At 45.0% G+C, this 13,427-nt stretch overlaps 1 protein-coding gene across 1 annotated transcript in view; it reads left to right on the top strand.

The window, feature by feature from the left end:
- The window catches only part of CACNA1B (calcium voltage-gated channel subunit alpha1 B), a 302,202-nt gene that overhangs the window by 11,892 nt on the left and 276,883 nt on the right, over positions 1-13,427 (top strand). The window lies entirely within an intron of this gene.

Here is a 13,427-nt window from a genome sequence, read left to right on the forward strand (position 1 = left end):
TCTGATCTCATTTTCAGCTTTTAGCTAAAACCCATAAAAGCAAAGAGCAGCTTTGCTCTCGTTAGCTGTTTCCATAGGAAGAAGGCCAGCCAGTGTCTGCGTGTGTTTTGGAGGAGGCCGTGGGGGAAGGCTCTGCATTTATTGAACTTGCCCTTATGTAAATATTACAGTGATCATGTGGTAACCCTTTCCACCTGTTTTTTCCAACCCCCTTTTTTGCTACTCAATGCCTGCACACTGGCATTATTGATGAATATGTATTTTTTTAATTTGCCTGCAATGATGGACATTTTGTTTGTCAAAATCAGGCAGTAGAACTTGTTAATCGGAAAATAAATAAGGGCTGTGTTATATGCAGCCACGATCAATATCCTATTGAGCTGACTGGAGTCTAACAGATAGTGGCCCAAAATGACTTGGTTTGTTGTTCCAGTAAACACACTCCTTCAGTTTCTTTCTACAGCAATGCTGTGGTGTCTTTCTCATTTACTTTCAAGGAAGCATGCTGATTTGCTGTTAATAAAGGCCTGGGAAAATAATAGATTGCTCCTCCTTGAAAGATTTGGTTTCCTCTGTAATTTTTTTTAATTATTTTTTTGTAAACTCCTCCAGTTGTAGATGAGTATCGAGGAAAGCTGCCCGGCTGTGATGTGCCTGTTGCTATCGTGGAGAGACACATATATTTTATAGCTCCCGCTCATTTTATTTTCACATTTTTATGGGATTGCATTCACTCCAGTGATGACATCACCCATTAGCAGCTCTAAATCACACACAAATGCAATTTCTCAACTGGCCTGGGACTATATGGTCTTAATGCACTTTTCCCAAGGCAGGAGCAAAGGGACTTTCTACTCTATTGCTACAACCTGCCTTGGGGTGGAATCCTCAGACACCCACAGTTTTTTTGGGAACAAAGTCCTCCCTACATCCAAACGCCTCAGATGGCAGTGGATGGAGCTATGAGCCTGGATTCAGGGCCTCGAGGGTTCAGACCTGTTCCTGTTGGAGCTCATGGGAAGACTTCTCCCGGTGTCCTGGGCTCTGGATGCAATAGTCTGAAGAACTGCTGTACTGGGTTAAACTACAAACACCTTCCCTAGCTGGAGCTGGTGTAATAGGGTGGCTGCTAAGGGGAAGAATGGAGAACAAGGTGTGGATAAAATATGATCCTTACCTTCTGATTCTCAAATTCAGATGTCTAGGGATTATTTTAAAAAAAATACGGGTCTGATGGCTTTTAAACTGTGTGGTCCAAGGGGATAGCTCTCCTTGGTTGGGTTTTGGAACCTGTTTATACTTTTGGCTTTATCATGTCCTGGGTAACGTGTCTCGGTTTAATTACATACCACAAGAAAAAGTGCTGCTTATCCCTTTTTTCATCACTAGCTACCTGAGATTTCCATTGGTGCATTCTAGATTTTGTATGGTAAGATCTGGAGAATAAGCATTGCTTTTTCTGCATGCTTATGGTTTTATGAATATCCAGCATTTCCCTAGTCAGAGATTTATGCTGCCCAACCTTCCTTGACCTGAGAGCTTTTCTGTGCACCACTGACCTATACTCTTGCTCTGGTCCTTTCCTAGTTCTATATCCTCTTGGACGTGGTGACCACGTGGTGACCGTGTGCAGTGTTTGTCCAACACCAAGGGTTGCTAAAGACTGGTATAAATAAATGGAGCACTTGAAAGGCTCATGCTCTGTCCTTTATGAGCAGAGTTAATTTTTTTGGCTTTCAATCAGCCTGGATTAAACACTCTCGAAGAGTTCTGGTAGCTTCTTGAGCCAGTTGGATCAGCTGCCTGGATCTCTGGGTGGGACTGGCAGAGACAGCGTGTGCCAGACCTGGAGCTGCCAAATGATGTGCACAAAGTCTCTGTGCTGTTGCTGATGTCTCAGGCTGTCGGGAACAAATTACAAAAGCTAGAATTATCTTGATTGTCTGGATGACTGAGAAATGTGCTCCTAGCTCCTGGTGATGCTAATAATTTGGAAGGTAACTCATTTAGTAGCATAATAAAGACCTATTCATCCTTGATGTTAGCTTTGCTAGTTACCAGGATCATCTTAGTATGTGGGCAGTCTGAGATGCTATTCCTGGTGCAGTGTATGAGGAGCAGCGGCAGCCTTGGTTGCAGTGATGACTGTCAAAGGGGGAGGCATAGGAACCATCCAGCCTGGTCTGCGCAGCAGGCTATGGACATCTGATCTTTCAATTCAAGGTGGATGTCCCTCCTAGACAGGATGTGGGGTGAGATGTGACCACGAAAGTATTTGAGAAGTGGATGTCTGGTTGTGGACTGGGATTCTTAAAGCTGTCAAAAATACAGAGATGCCTAGAATGTGTAGTGTTTTTTTCCTCCGCATGCATGTTCCCGTGCATTCGAAAGCCCTGAGACTAGGATGTCTGAATTATGGGGTCCTATGTGACTGGCTCTTGTGTACTCCCCAAAACACCTCAATCTTCCAACTTGCAAATAACCATAGAATGTAATAATTTGAAAAGCAAAATTAAAATGAAATAAAAACCCTTGGATGCCCTGCCAGCATCACTTTAGACAGTATGCTCAGTACTTTGTTTATAGCCTTTGGATCTAGACACCTAGGGAATGAAGGGGCTAGGAGCAGGGAAATGCAGATTCCTTTCTGCTTTTCTGATATGGAACTTTTGGCACTTCTGTGCTAGAAAGCAAAGCTGAGCAGCAACAGGAGTTGGGAAAATGGATACTTCAAGAGGCACAAGCTTTATCTTGATTAGTTGTCACAAGGAAAACGAGTAAGCCTCTTTGCATGGTTATACAGCATGGGTGGTGATGGACTAAGGCTGATTGCTATTAGCATTGTGCATGAGTCATGCTAAGAGCAAAGCCTCTATAGATTTTAATGGAGCTGATCCTTGTTTGCAATTTCTTTTATGCTCCAATGATGGATGGGTACTTGCTGGCTCAGAAAAGGTAAGGGTACCTTTTGAAATTCAATCAGATAAAAAAAAAATTGGACAAGGCAAAGGGAATTTACCTTTTTTCCTCAATGCAAGGTGTTAACTAGTGATCTGGCTGGTGTATGGGAGCAGTAATGGAGGAAGGCAAGCAATGACATTTTTTTTTTTGAGGCAGACAAAATGAGTTGTTAGTAACTGGAAGGGAAGAGGGCGTGTGAGATCTCAGTTTGAACAGTCTAAAATAGTTTGAAGTTCTTCTATTTTCTGTCCCTTGGCCATCTGGGCTCTTGGGGAGCTGAAGAAGCAGTTTCCTTCAAAGGAGAAGATGCTGGACAGGGAGGAAGGATTTGTGGGTCTAAACTCACCTTGGCAAATGTCCCTGTTTCCTTTTATATACTATTACAGCCAGTTTTGCCCAGTGGGCAGCAGGTTCCTTGAGACTGGAGTTTGCTGTCCCCCTGGGCTTGTTTCACCCAGCAAAGGGGGTCCGAGGCCATGCTGAGCCTGTTGGAGTGTTAATTAGGGCTTGTGTCTTTTTCATTACTTATAGTGGCTTTTGTGCCTTGATTTTGGTGGGGGTGAGTAGAGGCAGGTTGAGTTAAGCAGGTGGGGGTGTAATTGTGTGGCTGGCTGCTAAATTAGAAGGAGACTTTCCTGAGCAGAGGAGGACTCAGGGCTGTGCTTAGAGGAAGGCTGCAGATGGTCGCAGACCCTCAGGACCCGCAGGTGGGGATGGCCCTTCCCTGGCAGAAGTTATTCTTGAAGCACGGCTCTGCTCTGGTTGTGGCAAAGTGAATGTTTCAGGTCAGGGTACTTCTCAAGGGCAAATAGATAATGAGATTGACGTGCTTCTCTCTTACTCTATTAGAAGTGACTGCAAGGTATTGAATCCCTGGTATGTGAACTGATAAATGATGGTACCGCACAACAAGAAGCCAGAAAGTTGAGGCATGGACAAATAGCTCTTCTCCAAAGAGAGAGGGAAAAAAAGTATTTCTTCAGACTTCCATCTTGTGCTGCTTTCCATGTTTCGTGCCTGTTTAGGCTTTTTTGAAGCCTTTTGCTCACAAAGAGGGGAGTGTCGGACACCATCCATCTGAGGGTGCTTACCTCTCCGTGGCCCGCAGGCCCTGAAGTTGGGCAGCTGTAAAGTAGAAGTGGCCATCCCAAATGAAAGGGAGGTATGCTTTCTCATCAGAGCCAGGGCCTTATCAAAGCCAGGCAGGGTGATTAGTCCAGAGGCCAGACAGCAATTTTAGCTTTTTATGGCTCTCAAAGGGAGGCTGGTGGCAGGGAAATATTGTCTCTTGTGAGGGGACCAGCTGTACCATGCAAAGGCAATCGGGGAGACTGCAGGTGGGAAGAAGGCTCTGGAGCTTGTGATCTGCTCCTAATGTCTGATCCTGCCCTGGCAATCATGTAGTGTGGGCATCCGCTTGACTGCTTGTGCTTCTCTATAGGTGGAAAACATTGCATACCTAGCTGCTATTATAGCTGGGCATGAATACAAGGAATTCGAAACCAAAACAACAAATAAAATTGCAGCTATGCAGTGCTCTAATGTTAATTTTCTTAATGCTTCCCAGTTTAAAAGCAAACAAAAAAACCCCCCAAAACACCCAAGTCCTCTGTGTGGTGTTGAGTGCTGTCTCATGATTAGATGAGGAGGAGTGTGCAGGATTTCTCAGGCTCCTGTTTCTCAAATGTTGCTTCTGCTGCTGTGTCCCAGTTCCCAAATGGTCAGCTTTTGATGGCAAAGTGCCTGCTCATCTGAGATAAGAACCTGGCTGTGACTGTTGAAAAGAATGAGGATTTAGAAAATCAGCCTAGTTTTAACCATAATCTTATCCTGAGTGCCAGGAGCAACAGCGTCACATTTGCACGCGCATCCTTGGATCTACAACTCACCCCAAAGGTTTTGGGTGCTTTGGGACCATTGCCTTCCTCAGGACTCTCAGAAAACATCAGGGAAACTTACTGGAGGTAGAAAATTGATCTTCCATTTTGTTCTTGCTGAACCACTACCAAGGTCTGTGGGATGTTCTGGCCAGGGCAAGGCTTCACTGCTGGAAGTTGGAACCAGGAGCATGAGTGGTTCCAGGTCTCTGTATAGGTAACCCAAGCTCTAGGGTCAGCATCTGGCATTTGGGTACCTGGAGATGCTTTTTGACACCTCTTTGCTTAACTTCAGCTATCTTGGATCTCCTCTGCTGAAGGATCTGTCTCAACTGGGATAGAGGGAAGCGATCCTTTGTGAATGAGTTCAGTAACACCAGTGGCTGCAGGATGAATGGGGCAGAGTGTACATTGCATGAAGTCCTGACTGCATGGGAAGGCCGCTTTTGTGCCATGGGGAAACCTGGCAGCTTAGGCTGAGAAAGAAGTCCTGCTTATTAAGTGTGGCACATGCCAAACCTGTAGTGTGAGCTAGAGGTTTTGGAAAGTTGCCTGATCTTCACAAAGGAGCATGGCCACCTAACCAGTGCTCTTCAAATACATATGAGAAATCTTCTCCCCCCCCCGGGCATGGTCAACATTAGCTAAATCAATGGCTGACAATAAATATAAGGCTTTGTGTCTCCTCCCTCCTCCATTTTCCTGTATGCTGGTGGTCAGGAAAATCGCCTTTCATTGTTTTTTGCTTAATAAATGAAACAAACTTCTCTGCTCAGTGATCTCAGGGTGGAATATTGAGGAAACAGGTCAGCTTTTTCTGGTGGATATTCTTATTCTGTCAGTGCTGGAGAAGATGTCTTGGTTTCAAGAGCTGGCTACAGGGGTGGGTGTGTAGGTGGTTCTCGTGACCAGCTGTAGACTTTTAAAAGCATCCCTCTGGAGCAAGAAGTTCAGGTCATGCCTGAGTTAAACCTCAGGTTTTAGCCAATAATGGGTTTAGCTGTTGGCTCAGTTCAAGTCAGTTCATGTTGGGCTGTGTAAGATTTAAGCAAGGAAAAGATCAGAAGTAGAGATGGGAGCATTGCTGTGCTTCACTGGGAATAGAAATTGTACTTGGTGGTCTCCAAAGAGGAGAGGGCTGCTCTCAGCGTGTCACACCTATGCCATAAATCTGTTTGCAGATGCTGTGAAGGTTGTTCCTTATGGATGTTTCTGGACAGAGGCTAAAGTTGACTCCTCCCCTTCACCTCATTAAATGTGTAGAAATTCCCTGTAAGGGTCTGCAAAACAGGAAGCGCCAAGTGTCAGACCAAGGGTTTAGGAGCACATTGATGGTCCATGGGGTGATGTGGAGGTAAAGGACAGAAATGAGCTGCTTGGAGGAGACTAAGACTTTTTCAGCTACAAAATGTCCCTGTGCTGAAGAGCTCTCAAACTAAACTGATAATCAGAAATACTTAGTTGGGCATAACTTGATTCTGCTTCAAAGAGGACTTGAAGTTAAATTGGAGCTCTCAGCTTATCTTCCAGTTAAAAAAAGGGGGGGGGGGGGGGGCTAAGAAAAAAGGAAGACTGAGCGATTGAACTGCCTTTTGGCTTAGCTCCCCATCTCAAACATCCCGAATCAGCATCCTCAAATAAAGTTTGGGCATGGGAGCTTAGGAGGAAGTCTGTGAAAATGATTAAAGCATTGAAGAAATGTCCATTTAAGGAGAAATGAAAAGGCTGAGAGAGTTAAAATTAAGAGGAAAGTCTCATAAGGGTGAGATAGATAAAGAAAAAAAGAGAGGAAAACATGTTTCCCTATCTATTTTAGCAGGATTCAAAAAGCAGCAGTAAAGAAATTGAAGTTTTAGAACTTCTTTGCTAATGGAAATGTAATTAACTCATGGAACTCATCACAAGAATTTGCTTCAACTGCAATGGTCTGTTTTGGGTCTTGAGACCAAAGGAGCCTGGAGATCATCTACAGATTCACCAGAGAGGAAATGGATTTCTGAAGGAGGATGATTAGGCCCTTTTCCTGGTGCTCCCTGAAATAAGTTAGGTGGAAATGTGAACAGGCTGTTTCATAATCGTCCTTTTCTTTATCTTGTAATTTCTTCTGAATCATACTGGAGACATGACTCCAGAGCAGCAATCCAGTCTGTTACAGCATGACCTGTGAAATACAGCAGTATGTCAAGGCTAAACTTTGTCTTTTTATACATGAAACAATATCAATAGGAGTAGTGCTATTCCATCACTTAATGTCTGATTTAAAGATCAAACGTCTTTTTGCAAGCTGTGCTACAGCTTAGAAAGAAACTTCAATACTCCAGTGCTGTGTTAAGTGTTAAAACCTGCAAGCCTAAGCTTCAGGGAAAGATCTGGGGTTGAAAATTGTCACTCATTTAAAATGAATCCAAGGTGGTTTCTAATAATGTACATACCACTTTGATAAAGGTGTTCTGGTTTTGTTAGAGGAGTGAGGTCTGGCACCATCAGGCCAGGTGTTGCAGGAGTGTTGCAGAAGTGTTACTGTGTTCTTTCCATGGTGGAACTTACGCCTTGACCTTGCTTTGGGAGGAGAGGGCTCTCCTCTGCTGCTGTCTCCAACCTTTGCAGGATTTGAAACACGGAAGAAGATTCTGGCAGGTGAAATTATCTTGTCAGAGGGTGGCCCTGTCCTGAATGAGGCTTCAGTCAGACCTGGAAACACATCCAGCTGCCAGAAGTTGGGCACCAAAGCGCTCACGCTGGGTAGAAGTGTTAACAAACCTCCTGCCAATGCCGAAGACAAATCTCCGCTGCTTTTCTGGCCTCCAGTGTTGGGTGAAGGGTAGTAGCCAAAAGCTGTGTAAAGTGGCAGTGAGCTATTCCTGCACTGTGGAAAAATATGCAGTTTTAGCTGGTGCATTTCATGGTAGATGGGTAGCACATCTCTTGATGGTCATCAGAAGTAGGTCTGGGGAAAAGGAGAGATGAAAGTCTTGGCTTGATAAAGACATGAACCACTGTATCCTGGCTGCTATGGCTACAGGACAAAGCTTGAAGGCCAACAAACTCCTTAAATGTCTTTTTAATCCCATTCTTTTGAAAAGCTCGTAACCGTGCGCTCCAAGTAAGTGATGCTGTGTCAGCCCAAAAACATATAGCTGATAACATGCATATCCTCATCACTGTTCTATGCAGATTATCTCTGCCCTGAGAAACATGTGCTGAAATGAAAAATTTTACTTGTCTTCTGATACCAAATCCCAGCCATGTTTACCCACTGTCTGGGCAGAAGCCCTATAAATTCCTGAACATCTGTGATCAAACTTAGCTCCTAGCCTGGACTGCCTGGGTGAATCCTGAGCTTGTTGAGCAGTTTAAATTTCTTTTTCTACAGTAATGAATAAAGTACTTAAATTGGTTAGGTACAATGTAAGAGGATTTGGAAATACTAAACTTGGCTACCAGTTGTGGAAAAGATCAGACCACTCCATGATTCACTAAGTATATTATTAAAAGAACGCTGTATTTTTTTCCCCTCTCAGGTTACACCATTAACGCTAATTATAACAGCTATAAAATTATGGTAACCTCTGACTTTCACAAGAGGTGAAAAGGACAAAGGAAGCTCAGTATGATCCAATTTCCTTGCTTTAATTGGGATGCATGAAAGAACATGAGACTATAGCAGCAGACAATGCTGTGTCTGAGACAGATCTAGGATAATACAGTTTCGGTTCTCTTGCCTAGCAGATTGAGCAATGGAGTCGGATTTCTGGATGTCCTGTTTTTCTTTGCTGCCCATGCCATTGGCTAATAAAAGATTTTAGGCCATTGCTTTTCTCTTTTGTATTCACACTTCTACCTCTTCAAAAATGAAGATGATAATGGTACCCAAATTCGTAATATACTAGTGAAAAGAAGTGAGTGTAAAATGTCTCAAAAGAAGTAAAAATAAGTCTTTAGAAATGTTGAAATCAAGTGAGGAGAATTTGAATCAGAAGTAAAATAGATGGTAACAGCATAATCTGCTAGAAATGCAGATGCTCACTCACAGTGAGTGGGAGAATCTTGCATGGAGCTCAGCGTTCGTGTACCACGGGGAATGTGTTAAAACGATGGCGTGCCACACAGGGGAAATTGCAAATGTGGGTGTCTGTCAGATTTTAACCTGAGGAAAGATTGGACCTTTGGGGGAGGTGATATTCTTTGAGTCAAAGTGTCCAGAAGTATTGTCACAGATTTGCTAGAGAATAAAAAAAAGGAGTGGCTCCACTTTTGCTGGAGCAGCAGTGACCGAATAGAGAAAGAGGAACATTATCCATGGCAAAGTCAGTCTTCAGGATAATGTCCCGGATTTAAATTTCTTGAACCATGGGTAGATTTTGAAAAGATATGGCTTATGGTGCGTACAGGAAACGAATAAAAAGGAGAAGTTGGAAGTCCTTGCCTGGTGCCTCTTTCCACAGGAGAAGGACGGAGGCTGTGATGCTTTACTGCAGCACAAGCCTCGCTGGGAAAGCAGCACTGCTGAAGCCATCCACTGCAACCACTTGCCAGGTTCAGTTGTTTGGGTTTCAAAGGCCTGAGGTGAGAAATCAGCCAATGCCTGCTTGGCGTGAAGAAGCCCAGAGAACAAATGCAAGCGGGACATGTATTTTATTTTTCTTCTTTTCGAAACCTGGAAGTCCTCGAGCTCATCAAATGGTATTTCTGCTTCTGATCCCTCTAGGGCTGCCCTCTGGTCTTGCTTGTGTGGGAAGGATGAGAAAACCTTGTAATTACAAACTTCTGGTCTCTAGCAGTGGTGGGATCAGTGCCATGTGGGGTAGAATATGGGGAATTAGTGTCCCTTTTCCCTAGGTCACTGTAGTACCTCCTTGCCCATTAGCAGGAATGGAATAGCCCCCCTGCATCTTTGGAAACCTTTGTTCCTAGGGAGGAAGGTTTGGGTGAGGCTTGATTTCAGTCTAATAGCCTGTTAAAATCTTCACATAGTTTCTTTGAGAATGCCATTAAAAATCAATTACATTAATGGGGCTCAGCTGGAGATGTTCTGAAATATGGATAGGATGAAGAAAAGTGACTTTGCAAAACAGGGCCCTTGGTGCTGCAGACGTTTGCTCTGCTTGATCTTCCCAGTCATATGCATGGACCAAATCTGATCTTTTATTTTTCAGCTCTGCAAAAGCCAACCTAGCTGTTCAGGAACAAGTGGTAAATGTCACATACCACGGTGTAAACCCATTGTCAGTGGGGTTTGGAGGGAATAGTTCTCTCGCTCTTGTAGATGATGCCCCAACAATACAGTTGGGCTGCTTGCGTAAAATTACCCCAGGATCGCTGTCAGCTCTAGGAGCTCCTTCAGGCCTTGACCATCGAACTCTAACTGTACAGCAGATATCTGGTACTCCTTGCTCCTGATGTTGCAGCGCATCCATGAGCTTAACATATCATCATGTGGCAAATGGCCCATGTTCTCACTCTGGTCCCAGACAGAAGGACTATCCATTGGCTGGGCACCAGCCTGTGCGAATGGAGATCAGCTTTACTGCATGATGGCCAGCACAGGCTGGGTCACTTGGCCCCACCTGGGAAATAACAGCACTGCCCAAGTGTGTAAGGCCGTTGAGAGGATGAATGCATTGGAGCATCTTTAATAATCGCATCCTCTAGTAAGGGAGGCTGCGTGGCTTTCTGAAATGGCCAGATAAGCAATGCCGTCCCCATCCTGCCTGCACTGAACAATGTCTTCACCTCTAATTCCTAGTTTGCAATTTACCATCCTGTCAAATATCATTTTATGCACCACTGTGAGCTACTATTTTTCACATGGAAAACATGTGAAACAAAGTTACAAGCCTATTCCTCGTTTTGAAAAGCCTGTTTTTTTTACTGGCCAGTGGATGTTTTTATTTAAAAACAGAAAACAACTGAGAGCTCTGAGAGGTTTGTGAACAAGCTCTTTCAGACATCAGGAGATGATATCTTCCCAGTCTGCTGCTCCAAAGGTATGAGAGGATTGAGAGAAACAAGCTTATGTCCATGGCTAGGTTGTTAAAATCACTGTAATGCAGTTTGTGAAAGAGGATCCTTATCCATGGAAAGAAAACTGCAATAGAGCAAGGCTTGATGTCCTTGCAGGAGTGGTGCAGGCAGTGCATATGGCATGGAAAGGTGAACCACACGGGCACCTTGTGAGGCTGATCAGGACCTTGTATAACGGAGAGACTGAGGGGACACCCTCCACTGCCCCTTCCATGGGGTGTGATTTAATGGGTGCTCACTTTGTGCTTGGGGCTGTGCTGGAGGGCGCAGAGAGCCACTTGCCTCCCCACAGAGCTCGTTTCTGGCAGCAATGGCATTGCTTTGCCCCTGCTGCTGGTGTAGGAAGCACAACTGAAGCTGGGATTGCAGTGAATATGCTGGGGAAAGCTCTTTACCTGGAGCCTCGTGGTGCTAGGATGGATGGGTTGAGGCAGGGCTGGGACAAGTCTGCAGTAGCCACAGTGACTTTGGGTGAAGAAAGCACGGGAGAAGAGGGACAGAGCATCTTCACCAGGACAGAGGCAAGGCCTTTGTGTACGTCCCTGCTGGGCACTTTCCATCATACTTTGAGACTGCAGGAATGTTTCTAGGAAGGGAGGAGATCTGTGAAATCCAGCTGCCTCGTGCCAGCGTTTCCCAATGGTGTGTGGGCAGCTCAGCTGCAGGCAAGTGGTCTGAGGGACTTGGCTACCAGGCAGAGTCTCGTAGTGTTTGCAGCCAAGTGTATGGGTGTCTGTGTGAGGTGCAGGGAAAGCCTACAAGTCTTGAGTACTGCCTCTTGTCCGTAAGAAATTTGTGGCTGCTACTGAGTGCTCATCTTCACCGGGAACCATGGGTCACATGTCTGCTTTCCTCTTTAGGAATGAGGAACTTGAGCAAAACCAAAACAACCAATAAAATCTTTAAAAGACTGGCAGAAATGGGGTGAGGACCCACATGGTTGCTCTGAGTGCCTTGATTGAAGGACTTAAGGTGCAGCTAAAAAGAGCCGTCTATTGCCTTAGCTAAAGCATTGATGTAGGGTCACAGGTAGAAAACTGCTCATCTGGTACCCTTTAACAGAGCTGCGTCCTGTGCAAGGGCTTCGGTCAGCGTGTTATCACCCTTAGTATCTCAGGGCTGAAATCTAAGGTGGCATGTGAGCTCCTTGGGCTCCCTCCCCTCCCTTGGCACTGCTGCCTGCCACCTCGTGCAGCCCGCGGATCAGCCGGGGCTCGCCGTACTTAAGATGCTGCAGACCCTGGGAAGGTGACTTGGTGGAAATGGCTACCAAAATATTTGGGCTTTGCTTTTGCAACTTGAGGCTGGAGAACTGCAGCGTGCCTTTTGTGAGACAGAAACGAGTGTCGTTGAAGCTCGGGCATTAGGTAGCCGGCTCCTGCAGCGTATGGAGCTAAGCGACAGTCTGTGCCGGGTGCAGATCCTCTTCCCTTATGCTTTAATCAAAGCAAATTCAGCAGTGCAAAACCCACCTCTTGCCACTTCCCACCTCATCCGGCCCCAAGTCTGGTTTGGGTGCGTGTGTGAGGAGGATCGCTAAATCCATGGGCTTAATATGAGTGTAACCTTGTAGCAGAGAGATGGAAAGGGCATTGCTTGAAACTAGCCCCGGCCAGAGTAACAGTGCAGCGTTCTTGGAAATGAGCTGCGTTTCAGGCAAATATCCGGGAGCTGGGGATTTTTTTAGCCTGTGTCTTGCTGTTCATTTTCTCCCTGGCACTGGGGCTGCAATTCCAGGAACCCTGGATATACTTGAGAGCGCCTCTCAAACATGGATAAAAGTAATTAAACCTCTCAGCTTTCTCCTTTTTAGACTCATTGTAGTTCTTCAAACGTAGACTTAAGACAGGGACAAAATGTACAAGCTGAGATCTGACATCCTGTTCCAGCATCAAGCAGGGGAATGAAAGGATGAAGAGACTATTCAGAGGGCTCCAGTGCTGCTCCCGAAGCAAGGAGAGATGGTTGTTTGCTGCCAGGTGCAGCCTTTCTTACTGTTCCCCTCTTCCCACCCCCAATTAAGCAGTTAAATTTAGCTGTCTGATAGGTATGGAAATGTATGTGGTGCAACCACTTTGGTTGTGCAAATAACTGTTATTTTAGCTTGTTTGTAGCTCTGAAAAATCAAGGAAATTGTTTCATGCCAGGCACAAACACTGAAAGGACCGAGTTTCAGATGAAAAGCAGATTAAAAAGGCGAGACAATTGGGTAAAATAAGGAGTAATGTTTTTGTCTAATCTGGATTAAGAAATTTTTTTGAGCTTTTAATGTTCGTAATAACTTCAGTTTTGTTTGTGAAATTAAAATGTAACATCCTGTTGTGGTTTAACCTCAGCCAGCAACTGAGCACCACACAGCCACTCACTCACTCTCCCCCGGTTGGGATGGGGGAGAGAATTGGAAGGGTAAAAAAGTGAGAAAACTTGTGGGTTGAAATAAAGACAGTTTAATAGGTAAAGCAAAAGCCGCACACACAAGCAAAGCAAAACCAGGGATTCATTCACCCCTTCCCATCGGCAGGCAGGTGTTCAGCCATCTCCAGGAAAACAGGGCCCCATCACGCG

Source organism: Gavia stellata, chromosome 24, assembly GCF_030936135.1.
Source record: "Gavia stellata isolate bGavSte3 chromosome 24, bGavSte3.hap2, whole genome shotgun sequence".
In the NCBI taxonomy this organism is placed as follows: domain Eukaryota; kingdom Metazoa; phylum Chordata; class Aves; order Gaviiformes; family Gaviidae; genus Gavia; species Gavia stellata.